Here is an 18049-nt window from a genome sequence, read left to right as displayed (position 1 = left end):
AAATGAGAATAAATTTTATAAGTTAAAGAAAGCTTTATATGGCTTCAATCAATAATCAAGAAGTTGGAATGTTTGTTTAAATAAAAGGCTTTAAATTAAATTAAATTAGGATTTAAAAGAAGCATTGCTGATACATGTGTCTACAACAAAGCTGTTGGTAGAGATCAGATTACGGTTCTTGTGTCTGTAGATGATATCTGTGTTAGTGCCAAAGATGATTGGTCAATTATGAAAGTGTTTAATGATTTAAACAAGACATTTGTGGTAAAGGATTTAGGGTATTTACAGCAGTATCTAGGTATAGATGTTGTTGTAAATCTAGCATTGTGCATTAAGCAGGAAGATTAGTAAACCCTCAGAATTGGAATGGTCTTAAAAGAGTATTAATAAGGGAACTAGTCAATATGGACTTGAGATAATACCTGGGATGGAAAATGATCTGACTTGCATAGTTTATAGTTTATTTAGATTTGTATGCCGCCCCTCTCCGAAGACTCGAGGTGGCTAACAACAATAAAAAACAATGTAACAAATCTAATATTAAAAAATAATCTAAAAAACCCCAATTTAAGAGACCAATCATACCAACAAACATACCATGTATAAATTCTATAAGCCTGGGGGGAAGGGAGAAAAAAAATTTCAATTCCCCCATGCCTGACCACAGAGGTGGGTTTTAAGGAGCTTGCGAAAAGGCAAGCCTTTTCGCAAGCTCCTTAAAACCCACCTCTGTGGTCAGGCTATTGGGGGGAAGTTGAAAGTTTTCTCCCTTCCGCCCAAGCTATAGAAATTGAAGTACATGGTAATGTATGTTGTGTAGATATGAATGGTCTCTTGAAATTGGGGTTTTAAATATTTTTTATATTGAGATTGGTTAACATTGTTTTTTAATTGTAATGGTTTAGCCGGACCTGAGTCTTCGGAGAAGGACGGCATACAAATCTTATTATCATTATCATTATTAATAGTAATAGTAATAATAATAATAATAATAATAAATATGAAGAACAAAACAATGTTAAAGAAAATGTGTGTAATTGCATTGTAATATTAAAAGGGGTGTCAGAAATAAGTTTATTTCTGAAGGTAATATTACAATGCAAGTAAATTGTAACCATAGTGAAGGCTGATGTAAGCCATAATCAGCATGTAATCATGGGTTTGCTAATTGTGCTGCAACCTGATTGGCTGTAACCTATATAAAGGTAATAGCACCCTTGCATGGGTGTGGTTTGTTATAGAGTGGTTTTGTGCTGGGTGATTTGTAGTTAGTGGTTAGTGGTTAGTGCTTAATGGTTGCAGTGGTTGATGTAATAAGAATTATATACTAGTATTGTGGATAGTTTATTATAGTAGGTAAATGTAAAAGTGATAGTTTATTTAGAGAAGCAATTTGACAAGAATAAAGAAAAATATTAAGAAAGCCTGCTACAGTGTTTTTTATTGAAGAGTTCAATTAGGTATAGTGGTTAACTGTGGCTACTTGGTGGGTTTATCTTCCGCATGCGCAGAAACTCTCCCAAAAAAATGGACTGGAACTGATTTATTTCTCAGATGCTATTTGAAGTGCTGACAACCTAGCGACAAGTTCCTACAGTAATAAACTAAAATCACAGTCTTCAGTCTATGTTTTTATGCCAGCTTGTTTTTTTGCTCCATACTTGCTTATGTAGCTTGCCTCAGCAACCTTCTTCCTTGTTATTTAACACAAAAAGAAATAGCTGAAATGGTGCAATTCTTCAAAAAGGCATAACAAGCTGTGACTAAAGAGACTCTTTTAACGTGACTTAGAAAAGATTAATTAATTAATTTATTTTATTTTATTTATTGGATTTGTATGCCACCCCTCTCTGCAGACTCGGGGCGTCTAACAACAGCAATAAAACAGCATATAATAATAATAATCCAATACTAAAACAGTTAAAAACCCTTATTATAAAACCAAACATACATACAGACATACCATGCATAAAATTGTAAAGGCCTAGGGGGAAACAGTATCTCAGTTCCCCAATGCCTGGTGGCAGAGGTGGGTTTTAAGCAGCTTTATTTATTATTTATTTATTTTCATTAATCAGATTTGTATGCCACCCCTCTCCACAGACTCGGGGCGGCTCACAGCAATAATAGTACAATGTAAACAAATCTAATATTTAAGTTAATTTAAAACCCCAATTTAGAAACCAATCATACATACTAACATACCATGCATAAATTTTATAAGCCTAGTGGGAGGGAAAGTCTCAATTCCCCCATGCCTGACGACAGAGGTGGGTTTTAAGGAGCTTATGAAAGGCAAAGAGGGTGGGGGTAATTCTAATCTCTGGGGGGAGTTGGTTCCAGAGGGCCGGGGCTGCCACAGAGAAGGCTCTTCCCCTGGGTCCCACCAAGCGACATTGTTTAGTTGATGGGACCTGGAGAAGACCCACTCTGTAGGACCTAACTGGTCGCTGGGATTCGTGCAGCAGAAGGCGGTCCCTGAGATAATCTGGTCCGGTGCCATGAAGGGCTTTATAGGTCATAACCAACACTTTGAATTGTGACTGGAAACTGATCGGCAACCAATGCAGACTGCGGAGTGTTGGTGTAACATGGGCATATTTGGGAAAGCCCATGATTGCTCTTGCAGCTGCACTCTGCATGATCCGAAGTTTCCGAACACTTTTCAAAGGTAGCCCCATATAGAGGGCGTTACAGTAGTTGAGCCTCAAGGTGATGAGGGCATGAGGGCATGAGTGCCTGTGAGCAGTGACTCCTGGTCCAAATAGGGCCGCAACTGGTGCACCAGGCGAACCTGGGCAAACGCCCCCCTCGTCACAGCTGAAAGATGTTTTTCTAATGTGAACTGTGGATCGAGGAGGACGCCCAAGTTGCGGACCCTCTCTGAGGGAGTCAATGATTGTTCCCCAGGGTAATGGACGGACAGATGGAATTGTCCTTGGGAGGCAAGACCCACAGCCACTCTGTCTTGTTTGGGTTGAGTTTGAGTTTGTTGACACCCATCCAGGCACTGGCACATCACTTCCACTGCTTCATTGACTAGACATGGGGTGGAGATGTATAACTGGGTATTATCGGCATATTGATGATACCTCACCCCATGTCCTTGGATGATCTCACCCAGCGGTTTCATGTAGATGTTAAATAGCAGGGGGAAGAGGACCGACCTCTGAGGCACCCCACAAGGGAGAGACCTAGAGGTCGACCTCTGACCCCCAACTAACACCAACTGCGACCGACCAGAGAGGTAAGAGGAGAACCAATGGAGAACAGTGCCTCCCACTCCCAACCCCTCCAGCTGGCGCAGAAGGATACCATGATCGATGGTATCGAAAGCCGCTGAGAGGTCAAGAAGCACCAGGAACTGCCATAGATCATCCATCAGCATGACCAAAGCAGTTTCCATGCTTAGCCGGGCCTGAATCCAGACTGCTGAGGACCTAGATAATCGGCTTCTTCCAAGGATCGCTGGAGTTGGAGCGCCACCACCTTCTCAACAACCTTCCCCATAAAGGGAAGGTTGGAGACTGGATGGTAGTTATTAAGCACGGCTAGGTCCACGGAAGGCTTCTTGAGGAGGGGGCGCACAAGTGCCTCCTTATAAGGAACCGGAAAGGACCTCCTCCCCAAGGAGGCATTGACAATCTCCTGGAGCCAGCTCTGTGTCACCTCTCGACTGGCCGAAACCAACCAAGAGGGACACGGATCCAGTAGACAGGTGGCGGAACTCACAGCTCCAATGGCCTTGTCCACTTTATCAGGTGTCACCAAGTCAAACTCCCCCCAGACAGATGGACAAAGACATTTAGCCCCAGTCACCTCAACTGACTCATTGTTAGTCGACTCTGTTTTCCAATTGGAGTCGAGGTCCGTTCGGATCCGAGCGATCTTTCAGCGAAAAACGTGTTAAAATCCTCGGCACTATTCTGCAAGGGCTCCCCAACTCCCCCCTGGTTAAGAAGGGAGTGGATCACCCTAAACAGAGCAGCCAGGCAGGATTCCACTGATGCAATCAAGGCGGCATGATACGCGCATCTTGCCGCCTTGAGCGCCATTTTGTAAGTCTTAATATGAGCTCTTACAAGTGTTCGATCGGATTCAGACTTACTCTTCCTCCATCGCTTCTCTAGACGTCTCTTCTGGCGTTTCAACTCCCGGAGCTCCTCGTTGAACCATGGAGCTCTACGGGGTCTAGTGCCATGAAGAGGTCACAGCGGCGCAATTCGCTCAAGGGCCTCCGCTGCAGCCTTGTTCCAGGCCTCAGCCAGAGACTCTGCCAAACTGTGGACGAGTGTATCTGGAATAACCCCAAGCGCCTTCTGAAAGTCTTCTGGATCCATCAGGCGCCTGGGGCGGAACAACTTAGTCAGTTCCGCCTCCCTGCGGGGGAGGATTGGAGCCAGGAAGTCAAGCTGCAGTAGAAAATGGTCCGACCATGACAAAGGCAACACTTCTATGCCCCTTAGTCTCAGATCATTACTCAGTTGCTCAGAGAGGAATACCATGTCGGCTGCATGCCCCCCCCTCGTGAGTCGGACCCTGTACTACTTGGGTCAGGTCCATGGCTGCCATGGTGACCATGAATTCCTGTGCTAGTTCAGAGGTTTCGCCGAGCGACGGCAGGTTGAGGTCCCCCAAGACAATAAGTCTGGGGAACCCCACCGCCAGTCCGTCTACCTCCTCGAGTGGCACAGGCAGGGCTTGTGCCACGCAGCTGGGAGGCAGGTACATGAGAAACAAGCCTGCCTGAACCCCTAAGTCCAACTTCACCAGGAGGGACTCGCAACCCGCAATCTCTGGAGCAATGAGTCTACACAGGCAAAGGCTCTCCCTGGTTATAATAGCCACTCCTCCCCCCCTTCCCTGGGGTCGAGGCTGATGCCATATCTGAAACCCAGCTGGGCAAATTTCAGAGAGAGGAACTCCTGCCTCCGGGCCCAGCCAGGTTTCAGTTACACATGCCAGGTCGGCCTCCTCATCCAGGATTAAGTCCCGGATGAGGAGAGGTTTATTTACCACCAACCCGGCATTGAGTAGCAGCAGCTTGAGCCCAGGGCCAGAATTACACTCGTCACCAGTATTCTGGGTTGAGCTCACGGAGCCGGAATAAGGGATCGTTATTAAGCAGCGATCCCTCCTTCCCCTGGAACGGCTTGCTCCGTGGTTCCTGCCATATCTGCCTCTCCCCAGCAACACCAGTATATCCTGACCCTCTGCCACCCCAGAGATAGGTGCCCCCCCTGCCTCTCAGCGCCAGGTAGGCGAAATATATTACCAACTGAAAGACACAAGTAATTACCTGTTTCAAATGTGAATTTCAAAACAGCAGCTTCTTCAATCCCAAACAGATTGCAGCTGCTCCCCACACAACATTTGACATGGGGATAGCCTCTAAGTCCAGAAGATGCTTGCAAGCTTTCAGCTGTATCAGATGGTTTTGACTGGAAGTTCTTAGTCTCTCCTTGACTGGTGGGTCATAAAAACTGAAAGAATGCCAGTCCTTTCAGTTGAAAAGCTGAAGAGCTACAGCCCAGGGAAAAACCCTTCACAGATCTCTCCCTGGCTATGTATTTCAGTTGGCCATCTTTTTTTTTCAATTTTTAAAAAATTCTTCTCTACCTCACTAACAGGTTAATATGTATATATCTTAAAATATTAAAAATAACATACATAGTTACACATTTTTATCAATTGTTCAAAAATCCATCTTATTCTGCCCTTACATCAACAATCATCAGTTTGCCCCCTTTTTTTCTTGCACCCCCTTCCTTCCTCTCTATCTCCTCCTTCTACCTTCTTACTCCTTCACTCCCCCTCTCTCTACTCTTCTCTTCCTCCCCCTTCTACTTCCTCTTCCACCGTCTTTACCTTTCCCTGAGTGATTTTTATCCTAACTCACCTCATAATTAGCAGACTGATGGTATATTCTCAAATTTTAAACTAACAGTGGCTCTTCCAAAAATTCTTATTATTATAATATTTACTTATAAGAAAACCTCTTTATTCTACATATATGTCACCGGGGGGGGGAAAACTACCTCCAAAAAGAGAGTCTAATTTTATCTCCTGGGTTCTTCATCAATTTAATCTAGATTTTACCTCCACCTTTTAACTGCTGTTGGTTTAACTTTGCAAAATAACTATTATTTCTTGTATTTCTTAATTTTAGGCTTATTGCTTCCTCCCCTTCCATAATTTCTTTTCTCTCATATATAAGGGCAACCTCGTATAAGGAAAACCAATGCAAATTATTTTACAGATTGCACTTGTCACCTGCTAGACTTGGCAAAATGTTCCCAAATATGTCACCTCTCTGCTGGAAATGCAAAAACCAGATAGGAACCTACTACCATATTTGATGGACTTGTGACCACTCAAAAAAATATTGGCAAAAAATTAAAAATCTTTTAGACCAGATCACCTCTCAAACAATCCAACCTAAACCAGAGCTTTTCCTTTTGGGAATTTGTAGGCAAAATATCAAAAAAGAAAACAGGTACATTATCTTACACATTCTGACTGCAGCGAGGATTCTATATGCGCAGTTCTGGAAACAGGATAAAGCCCCAACTACCTTAAATTGTCTAATTAAAATTATGGAATGTGCTAAATTGTCCAAATTGACAATGGAGATCCAAAATAGGAATGAATCTGACTGCCAGGTGAACAATTTAGACATCTGAGAAAATAAATGAACTTCCACATATTATTTCTTTAGTGTATAGTCATATTTATTAACAGAGCCAAATTAGATTCAACATGCTTCATTCCAACTTAAGGTCCCTTAAGATTACATCCAGGTCAAAAAGCTCATCCCCACACCCAGAAGGACAATCGTGGACAAATCCAATGCAGAGATTTGTAATTCCTTCCTGTGTTCAGTTACTTTAGATTCTGCGTGAAAGAATGTGTGCTACGTGGGATATTCTCTCTCAAAAAAACCATTTTTTTTCTTTTACTGTGTCAGGCCAGCCTTTGAATTCACATTTTTACCTTGGGCCTGACAGGCGGCCTCCCCTGAGACTAGGTGTTGCACCATTCCAAACCATCCTACCTTCTCCCTCCGGGACCCTTTGGCTTGTTCGGATAATTTTAATGGAACTGCTTGACTAACCTATCAGCACTGACATCCCGACTCTTTACCCAGGTAGCCTCTGACAGAGGGTACCCCTTCCAATGAATTAGGTACTGCAATGTTCCCCGGAAAATGCGGGAATCCAAAATTATTTTCACTTCATAATAAGGTTCCCCTTGAATTACTACAGGGGAAGGGGGCGGCTGTGCATTTGGCCTAACGTTGGATCTGATCACCGGCTTAAGTAGGCTGCAGTGAAATACAGGGTGGATCCTCCCTAGGATTCTAGGTAATGCAAGCTGCACCATGACTGGGTTGATTATTCTCACTATTGGAATTTAGGACCTAGCTTTTGCTAGGCAGCCTTAACCGAATGTATTTGGTAGACAGAAAAACTTTATCTCCCACTCAGAAAAGCGGTTGGGGAGATCGGTGCTTATCTGCTTGTTTCTTGTAGGCTTGCGCTGCCTCTGCCAGCGCCTTTTTTGTGTCCTCCCATCCTCTCTTCAGCTTCTCCATCCACTGTACCAACGTGATGGACGAGGGAGGTTCTGTAAGCAGTTCTGGCATGGGAACAAAATCTTGACCACTGGTAACCTGAAAAAGAGTTAGTCCTGTGCTACTGTGTACAGAATTATTGTATGCTACTTCTGCAAAAGGCAACAATTCAGCCCAATTGTTCTGCTGGTAACTCACATAACATCTAAGGTATTGTTCCACTAGGGCGTTAGCTCTTTCTGCTGCTCCATTTGTGGAAGGGTGGAACACAGAACTGAGTCCTTGGGTGGAACCAATGGTGCAAACGAATTCTCTCCAGAATATGGCTGTGAATTGGACCCCCCGATCTGATATGATTCTGCGGGGGGCTCCATGCAACCTGTAGATGAGTTTTAGGAACAGCTTAGCCAAATGTCTGGTTGTGGGTAGCCCCGAAATGGGCTTGTTTAGAGAACAAATCGATGACAGTCCAAATAACACTGTTACTCTTGCTCTCAGGGAGCTCCACTATGAAATCCATCGCTATTTCTTCCCAGGGCTACTTGCTGCAGCAATCCAGGGGGTTTTCCCGGCCGATGCTTTCTAGTGGTACAGGTGGCGCAACTTCTCACATAGTCTTCGACTTCTGCTCTCGTTCTGGGCCACCAGAATTGTCTCCGACACAGATGCAATGTTTTCAAGAACCCAAAATGGCCCCCTAGTCTGGAGTCATGACTCCATTGGAGAATATCTAGTCGCAGGCTGGCAGGTACATACAACTTAGTCCCTTTGCAAGCCAATCCTTCCCTCAATGTTAGGATTTCCTTATGATCGTTGAAGCACGGGTCAGTAGGCAAAACTGACTTCAATCTTTTCTCCCAATCCCCCTTCCCAGGTGGAACCTGTTTTCTGATCTGGTCTCAGGTGACAACAGGTGCAGCTTTCTCCTTACTTTCAAGAGGGGGGGGAAGACATGGGATGATCAGATGCACTTCTTCCTCTCTCTTGCTATTGTACTGTGGTTTTCATGATAGAGCATCAGCAATGAGGTTCTTCCCAGCTGAGATATGTTTCAGTGTAAAATTGAACCGTCGGAAATATTGGGCCCATCGTACTTGCTTAGGAGAAAGCCTCCGTAGGGTCTTTAATTCTTCCAGGTTCTTATGGTCAGTCCACACTTCGAAAGGAATGGCTCCGCCTTCCAGAAAATGCCTCCATGTCCCCAGCACTATACGTACAGCAACGGCTTCTTTCTCCCAAATAGCCCACCTCCTCTCAGTGGGGGTCAGCTTCTTGGAAAGGTATGCAAAAGGCAGCAACTGTCCCCTTCCATTTTCTTGTAATAGCACCGCAGCTATTGCCACATCGCTGGCGTCGGACTGAATCACAAACTTCCGCTCGGGGTCAGGATGTTGCAGGATGGGCTCCTTTGAAAAAAGTCTTTTGAGCCTTTCGAAAGCCTTTTGGCATTCCATCGTCCACCTGAGTGGTTGAGAGGGTCTGGGCTTAGTAGGGGCTGATCCAGTCTTTAGTAACTTGGTTAAGGGCAAGGCAACTTCTGTGAAAACTGGAATGAATTGCCGGTAGAAATTTGCAAATCCTAAGAAAATCTGTAATTGCTTGTGTGTGCGGGGAGTTTGCCAATCGAGCACTGCTTTCACCTTGGTTGGGTCCATCTCTATGCCTTCACTAGATATACGGTATCCCAAATAGTCTACGGACGTCTGGTGAAATTCGCACTTGGAAAGTTTCACATAGAGCTTACCAGACAAAAGCTTCTTCAAGACTTGCCTCACCAACTTGACGTGGTCAGTGAGGTTCTGGCTGTAGATAAGGATGTCATCTAAGTACACGAGAACCCTGTTGTAGAGGTGGGCGTGTAAAACTTCATTTATGTACTGCATGAACACGGCAGGAACCCCTTTCAGGCCAAATGGCATCACCCAGAATTGGAAACTCCCTAATGGACAGTTGAAAGCAGTTTTCTACTCATCCCCTTCCTTTATTCTGATACTTTAGATTCTGCATGAAAGAATGTGTACTATGTGGCATATTCTCTCAAAAAAACCCAAACTTTTTTTGTCTTTTACTGTGTCAAGCCAGCCTTTGAATTCACATTTTTACCTTGGGCCTGACACTGACTTCTACAAGGCTTGGGAGAAATGGTATTATTGGCTTTCCCCACAAAAATATTTAACTATTATCAAAAAAGAACAAAAGAATTTAGTAAAATCCCCAGCCCCAACTTGAAATCAAAAGGAAATAATTTCTGTCACAAAAACGTATTTTTCATGACAACCTGAACATTAATACCAAATTTTATGAACGTAAACCTTGATATTGACTACAAAGACAAAACAAGCACAATAACTATTTGGTATTGATGCACCAACTTTAATCAATGGTATATTACTGAATATAAACATAAAACAATTATAGTACTTAATTGTTATTGCTACTGTTATCGTTATGCCAATTTTTAAAAAATCACTGTATGCTATTATCCTAACAAATTTAACTGAGAGAATATCTACACCTACTACTTATTTGAAGCTACTGGTCATGTAATACTAATGTACCAGCCTATAGCTGACACCCTTTTCCTTTTTTTCTTTCCCCTTTTCTATATCCTATTCTCAATTCATTCTTTTCCCCCCTCTTTTTTCCTTTCTTTTTTTCTCCTTTGCCTTTTCTTTTCCATACTTGATATTATTGTTATACCGTTATACCATGTACTACATTCCTTTTAGTCTTATCTTTTTAATGTAAATATCTAATAAAGATTATTTTTAAGGGTAATTTCTACCTCAGTAGATATTAAATCAAAAATTAATCACCTGTTATTGTCTATTCCTTTCTCTGTTATACAATATTTATGGTATAGAAAAGGAACAAAACTCTTAACAAAATAATTATATGGGGAGGGGCGTGGTGAGCACTGCAGTGAGACGGCTTCTCCTTCACGCTTGCAGGGGATGCTGAATCCCCACTATTTGGAGGTGCTGATTCCAGACGGATCAGCCTGGAACCTCCCTGGAGGTGTGTGTGAAAAAGAGGTCTTTATCTTCTGCTCTTTGGGGGGCTGGCACGCCCCACAACAGGTAGATTTGTGGCCTCGACCAGCAGTAGATGAAACAACCTCAGTCACCATAGCTGTGGCAACTACATGCTGGAAAGATAACATAAGTTCTTGTGCTGGAGGTTGAGGATAAAAGTTTGCTGGAAAGCGTGAGCAAATTTGCCAGAGGGGACCTTGATTCAGACTTTTAAAAATTTCTTTGTTTTGGAAGTTGGGCAGAAGCGAAAATGGCTGCGGCTGTATTATTTTTGGATATATTACTCAGCATTTAAATGAATTTAAAATGTTCTTTTAAAACCCAAGAATTTAACTGCTTTTATTTATGGAAGTTGGGAACATAAGATTGGATTTTTGGAATTAGCATAAATCAAACTTTAAAATTGCTATAGAAGCCAGAATTGAAGAATTGGGAACAATTGTGATTGCTTACTGACAACACCTGCTGGCGAGGTTGAGGCAATATTTGGTTGGATTTGTTTTTTCACTGAATTTGTCCTTGATGCAATGGAATTTGGAAGATTATTTTCTCTTTAACAAGTGATAAAGAGAAGCTGAAAATAAATAGAAAGAAAGCACCTTGGACTTGAACTTTATTTGAACTTGGAAATGGTGAGGAGGAAAGAAGGATACAATCTGTTTTGGAAAAAATTGACTTCTGGATGATATAAAGGTTAATTGGATATTTGGACAAAGGTTTTTGATATATTAATTTTGTAAAAGATGGGAGATATAAGAGATCTGTTCAAAGACATTCTTAAAGATATCCAAGAATGGAAAGAAGAAATTAGAAATGACAACACCATTTTGTATATTGAAAGTTTTCATCAAGATTGTAGTGGAATTGAAGGAGAAGAAAAAAGTCTTCAACAGCTGGAATTGAATGAGCAACTGAGAAATGGAAATAGAAAGGAGTCATCAGAGGGGCATTCTCAAAAGGAACTGATTGAAGGACACAATATCAATGAAACAATGGTTTTTATAAATGAATTAGAAAATGGTTTGGTGGGTTAAAGAAGGTGTTGATGGTGTTGATGGTCATATTCCTGATGATTTAAGCACTACTTTAAGCACTAAGAAAATGAAGAATAGATATGACCTGATACCCCAGAAATGGCAGAGCAAGAAAGAAGTCAGAATGGGAATGGAAAAGATCTTATATTTTGATAAAAAGAGAGGCAAGGAGAAAATATATGAGTTTAAAATGCTAAAAAATGAGAGCCCTGGGGATTGGCAAAGATTCTGTTTTGAGGCGGGATGATAGATTATTGAGTAGGAAATGATGTAGCTAAATTTATTTGGGGGTTTTTAAAGATATATTTCAAGTTATTAAATTTTATTGAAGCATAGAATAATACAGAAATAGATAGAAATATTTAGATCATTAGATTATTGAAATTATTGGGATAAATAATGACAATTAAGTGATAAACATTTGAATATTAATTATGTTCTGGAATGAAATATAACTATGATATTAAGATGATTAAGATAATTATTCATTGAAGATTTTAAATAATGGTTTGGTTAATTTTTATATTGTTTTCATATTCCTATAATAATAGAGTTTGGTTTTTCTTTTTTTCTTTTGCTCTTTCTTTTTTCTCTTTTTCTTCTTTTCTTTTCTCTTTCTTTTTTGAATTATAATTTCCTTTCTTTGTCACTGTTTGTAGTGGATAAAGTTTTCTTTCTTATAAGGGTTTTGAGAGAATACATAAGAAGTAGGAGTAGGCACCATGGCGTAATTTAAGTACTAAAAAAGAATGATATTAATTTAATAAGGTTTTAAAGGAAATTAAGCTTGAATTTAATTAGAAAAAAAATAGATACCTAGATGACAAAAATAGAGGTCAAGGTTGGGGGGATTGGATTGACACTGAAAGTAATTAATTTGGAACTAATAATTTTAGGGGGAGATTAATTATAGACCATGTACTAACTTGATACTGTTTTTGTTATAATATGAACATATTTCCAAATGTATTGAAAAAGTTTTTATGGAGAAAAATAAAAAAAATTACACCCCCACGCCCCCCCAAAAAAGAACAGGATGATGGAGAAAACCCCCCAAACTAATTATATTAGTTAAATTTATCAGGAAAGTTCATTATGTTATTTCAAATTAATTAATTATTTAAAATTTCGCAATGTAAATGTTCAAATTTTCATTTAAACAAGTCTCTTGTATAGAAATAACTTCTACCTCCATATTTATTTAATCAAAAAAGAAAAATTATTGTCTATTCATCCCTTTAGTATACAATGTATTATATGCAGTATAAAAAACACAAAACCTCTTGACACAGTAATTATATTAATTATTTATATCAAGTTCTAAACAGTTCTTCTCATTATTATGTCTAATTTAATAATTATAATAAAAAGAAAAAAGGAAGATGATTATTCATGCGCTGCAGACAGCAGTAGACACCTCCACAAAGAGCTCCAAAATGTGGGCTTGAAAAGTTGAAAATAACCCCCCAAATCCCCCTTAAATTCCTTAAAAGACAGATAGAACTGAAGAGGAACTGTAGCTGTTGTGGTTGGCTTCAGGAGCTGGAGCCGTCTGATCACAGAAGACCCATCTGTCTGAAGGAGGAATCAGACAGTGAACCAGAAGGAGAAAGGGATGAAGAAGGGGTTGGAGAGGCAGAAGGAAAATGGAGCCGGTCAGATCTCCAGCCAGAGTTTCAATTTTTTTTTAATAAACTTTATTGATTTTCTTAAAATTGACAAACATACAAACACACATTTAATATAAAATTGGGGTTGCAAATACCCCACTTGTTCAAGAAGTCAAATTGCAATACAGAAAAGAGAATACATTATTAATGTGTTAAGTCAACCTATTACTTTAAGTGAAAAGAAGAAATTTTATGTTACCTTATTATAAAAACTTCATATCTAAGCAAAGTACAAACACAAAAGTTAAATCCTAACCATACTACTATTGTGCATTTTTAATTCTTCTTTTTGTCTATCCATGTATACACTTTATTCCAAATCACATAAAATTCAGATTCTTCTTGGTTATTTAACCGTCTTGTCATCATATCCATTTCAGCGCAATTTAATATTTTCTTAATAATCTCCTCCTCTTTGGGAATATCTTCCCCCTTCCAATTTTGCGCATATACTATCCTGGCCGCTGTCATTATGTGAATAACTAGATGTAAAATATCTTTCTTATATTTCTGTTTGGTTATACCTAATAAGTAAAATTCCGGAGTTTTTTCTATCTCTTGCTTTATTATTTATTTTATTATTCTTTCTATCATTTTCCAATATGTCTTAACTTTGCTACAACTCCACCATTGATGATAATATGAACCTATTTCTTTTTTACACTTCCAGCACAATGGGGACATATTAGGGAACATTTTTGCAATTCTACTTGGTGGAAGATGCCACCTATAAAACATCTTAATTTGATTTTCCTTTAGCGATACCGACTTTGTCATTTTCCAGTTAAAAGTCCAGACTCTTTCCCATGTGTCTAAATCAATTTCTCTGCCAATATTTCTACACCAACTTATCATGTTGTCCTTTAAGGTTAAATCTATATTTTTGTGATCAATCATATATTTATCTGCTTTCCCAATTAGTTTAGTCTGGTTTGTAATTAATAAATTACTTAAGTAATTTTTACTCTTATTAAAGACATAAACCTTACTGTCCTTCTGAAATTTAGTCTGAATTTGAATAAATTGCCACCAATCCATTTTAATCCCTTCTTCCTGTAGTTTATTCCTTGATTTTAATTTCATTTGATCGTCTAACAAGTCTTTATACCTTAATATTTTCATTTCCTGTATTGATTTAAGGTGAGTTATTGCTTCTAGTGGTGAAACCCAGTCTGCGATAGTTAAAAAATGATTTTTTTGACATCTTTCCAAAGTTCTAATAAATTCTTTCGTATTATATGTCTTTTAAAATATGTATGTATTTTATCTTTATCATACCATATAAAGGCATGCCACCCAAGCATTAAATCGTGACCCTCCAAGGTTAATATACTTTTATTCTCCAACACTATCCAATCTCTAATCCATGTTAGGGCGGCTACCTGATAATATAATTTCCAATTTGGTAAAGCAAACCCTCCTCTTTCCTTAATATCCTCTAGAATATTTATCTTTATTCTTGCTTTTTTCCCTTGCCATAGAAACTTTCTGACTATTGTCGTTAAATTTTTGAAAAATTTCCCTCCTGGATTTATTGGTATTACCTGGAACAGGAATAGTACCTTAGGTAAAATATTCATCTTTATTGTGGCAGTTCTTCCCATAAAAGATATTTTTAAATTGTTCCATATTTCTAAATCTCTTTTAATTTCTTCAATTAATTTCATATAATTATCATTTTTTAAAGATATACTTTTAGATGTTAACCATATTCCTAGATACTTAACTTTCTTAACAATTTTCATACCTGTTATATTCTCAAGTTTTCTTTCTTATAATTCATGTTTTTAACTATAAATTGCGTTTTACTCTTATTTATTTTTAACCCTGCAAATTTACCATACTGTTGGCGTCTGTATTAACATTGGAACTGCTGTAATCGGATCTTCCGTTATAAATGTCAAATCATCTGCAAAAGCTTGTACTTTATATATTTCTTTCCCAATAGTCAGCCCTTTTATTTTTGAATCAGCTCTTATTTTTATCAATAAAACTTCCAATGATAAAATAAACAATAAAGGTGAAATCAGGCAACCTTGTCGAACACCTTTAAACATTTCAAGTTCTTCTTGTTGCTCATTGTTTAATATAATTTTTGTCGTTTGTTTTGAATATATTGCATCAATCAAATTAACAAATTTTGTGCCAAATCTCATTTTATTTAGTTGCATTTTTATAAAAGTCCAGTTCACATTGTCAAAGGCTTTTTTGGCATCGAGAAACATTAATGATACTGGCTTTACAATATGTTGTTCATAATATTCTAATGTATTAATAATCGTTCTAAGATTATTTTTAATTTGTCTACCTGGGAAGAAACCATTTTGATCTTGGTGAATTTTACCATTTAAAATCTTTTTAAGTCTATCTGCATAAATAGAAGTAAATATTTTATAGTGTACATTTAATAGTGATATAGGCCTATAATTTTTTTATATTTTCTTTATCTGTTCCTGATTTATGAATTAAAGTCATTAAAGATTCTAGCCACGATTTAAGAATTTTACCACTCATTCTACTTTCATTGAAAGTTTCCAAGATATTATTTATTATTACGTCACTATCTATTTTATACCATTCTGCCGGTATTGCATCAGGCCCAGTTGCTTTATTGTTTTTTTGCTTTTTAATAGTTAATTGCAATTCTTCAATTGTTATTGGACTATCTAGATTTTCTTGTTGCTCTTCGGTTAATTGTGGTAATTCTAGGGATTCTAAGTACAGTGATACCTCATGATACGAACCCCTCGTCTTACGAACAACCTGTGATACGAACCCGGGGTTCAGAAATTTTTTGCCTCTTCTTACAAACTTTTTTCTTCTTACGAACCCGCCGCCACCGCCGGGAAGCCCTGCTGCCCGGCTGTTGCTTTTTGAGACATCCGGGGGGCTTCTCAGCGTCCTCCTGAACCCGAACGCCAAACCCAAACTTCCGGGTTCGGCATTCGGGAGGCCACTGAGAAGCCCCGCTGCCCGGCTGTCACCTTTTAAAACAGCCGGGGGGCTTCTCGGCGGCCTCCCGAACACTGAACCTGGAAGTTCAGGTTTGGTGTTCGGGTTCAGGATGACGCTGAGAAGCCCCCCCGGCTGTTTTAAAAGGTGACAGCCGGGTGGCGGGGCTTCTCAGCAGCCTCCCAAACCTGAACGTTTGCCGAACTTCCAGGTTTGGCATTCGGGAGGCCGCTGAGAAGCCCCACCGCCCGGCTGTCACCTTTTAAAACAGCCGGGGGACTTCTCGGCGGCCTCCCAAACGCCGAACCCGGAAGTTCGGGTTTGGTGTTCGGGTTCAGGAGGATGCTGAAAAGCCCCCCGGCTGTTTTAAAAGGTGACAGCCGGGCGGTGGGGCTTCTCAGCGGCATCCCGAACCCGAGCATCTGGGTTCGGCATTCGGGTGGCCGCCGAGAAGCCCCGCCGCCCGACTGTCACCTTTTGAAACAGCCGGGGGGCTTCTCGGCGGCCTCCCGAACATCGAACCCGGAAGTTTGTGTTTGGTGTTCAGCGTTCAGGAGGCCTCCGAGAAGCCCCCCAGCTGTTTCCAAAGGTGACAGTCGGGCGGCGGCGTTTTTTTGCGTTTTTTTTTTCGTTGCATGGATTAATTGATTTTACATTGTTTCCTATGGAAAACAATGTTTTGTCCTACGAACTTTTCGTCTTACGAACCTCCCCCGGGAACCAATTAGGTTCGTAAGATGAGGTATTACTTTAATTAAAAATCTCATCTTCATTGGTATCCTCTTTTTTACATAATTCTTTATAAAATTCTTGTACTATTTTTGCCTTCTCCTCTATATTATGTTTAACTGTTCCATTTTCATCTACTAACTCTTTGATTATTTTTGATTGTCTATATTTCCTTAACTTATATGCAAGCCATCTTCCTTGTTTATTCGCATGTTCAAAGTAATGTTGTTTGGCCTTTTTAATCTTTTCTACTAACTGTCTTTGCTCTATAAGTTTAATTTTATGCCTTTGCAATTCTATCTGTCCCTTAATTTCTTTATTTTTACCATTTTGTTGCGAGAGCACCTCTAATTGTTTTAATTCTTCATTAATTGTTCATATTGTACCTTTTTTTCTTTATTTACCTTTGCTGTATAAGAAATTGTTAATCCTCTGATGTACGCCTTCGCTGTATCCCATAGGTTTTGAGGGGAAGTTTCTGAATTTCTATTTATCTCAAAGAAAATATTTAATTCTTTTTCTATCCACTCCTTATATTGTGGGTCTCTTATGACATTCCTGTTCATTTGCCAATTTAAGTATTTCTTATTACTTTTCAAATATATCACTATCGGATTGTGATCTGCCCAAGTATTTATGTCTATATCTATCTCTTTAATTTGTTCTGAAGTATCCTTTGAAGCCCAAGCCATATCTATTCTTGTCCAAATGTTGTGGGGATTTGAATAAAATGTATATTGTCTACTTTGTGGATGTCTTTCCCTCCAAGTATCATTTAACAATAGTTCAGTTTTCATTTTTTGAAAGGTAGTTGGTAATATATTTTTCTTTTTCTTGTTTTTCTTCCCCCCGGAATGATCTAATAATCTATTCGAAATTGCATTAAAATCTCCAATTAGAATCATATTTTCAATATTTAACTCATTTATTTTTTGGTGCAACTGCTTATAAAATACCATTTGGTTATCATTTGGAGCATAAATAGAGACAATGACAATCGGTTTCGGCTCTATATTTATCTGAACAATTAATATTCTACCTTCTTTATCAGCATAT

The sequence above is a fragment of the Erythrolamprus reginae genome, chromosome 4 (genome assembly GCF_031021105.1).
Source record: "Erythrolamprus reginae isolate rEryReg1 chromosome 4, rEryReg1.hap1, whole genome shotgun sequence".
Lineage (NCBI taxonomy): Eukaryota > Metazoa > Chordata > Lepidosauria > Squamata > Dipsadidae > Erythrolamprus > Erythrolamprus reginae.
Note: the sequence above shows the minus strand (reverse complement) of the source record.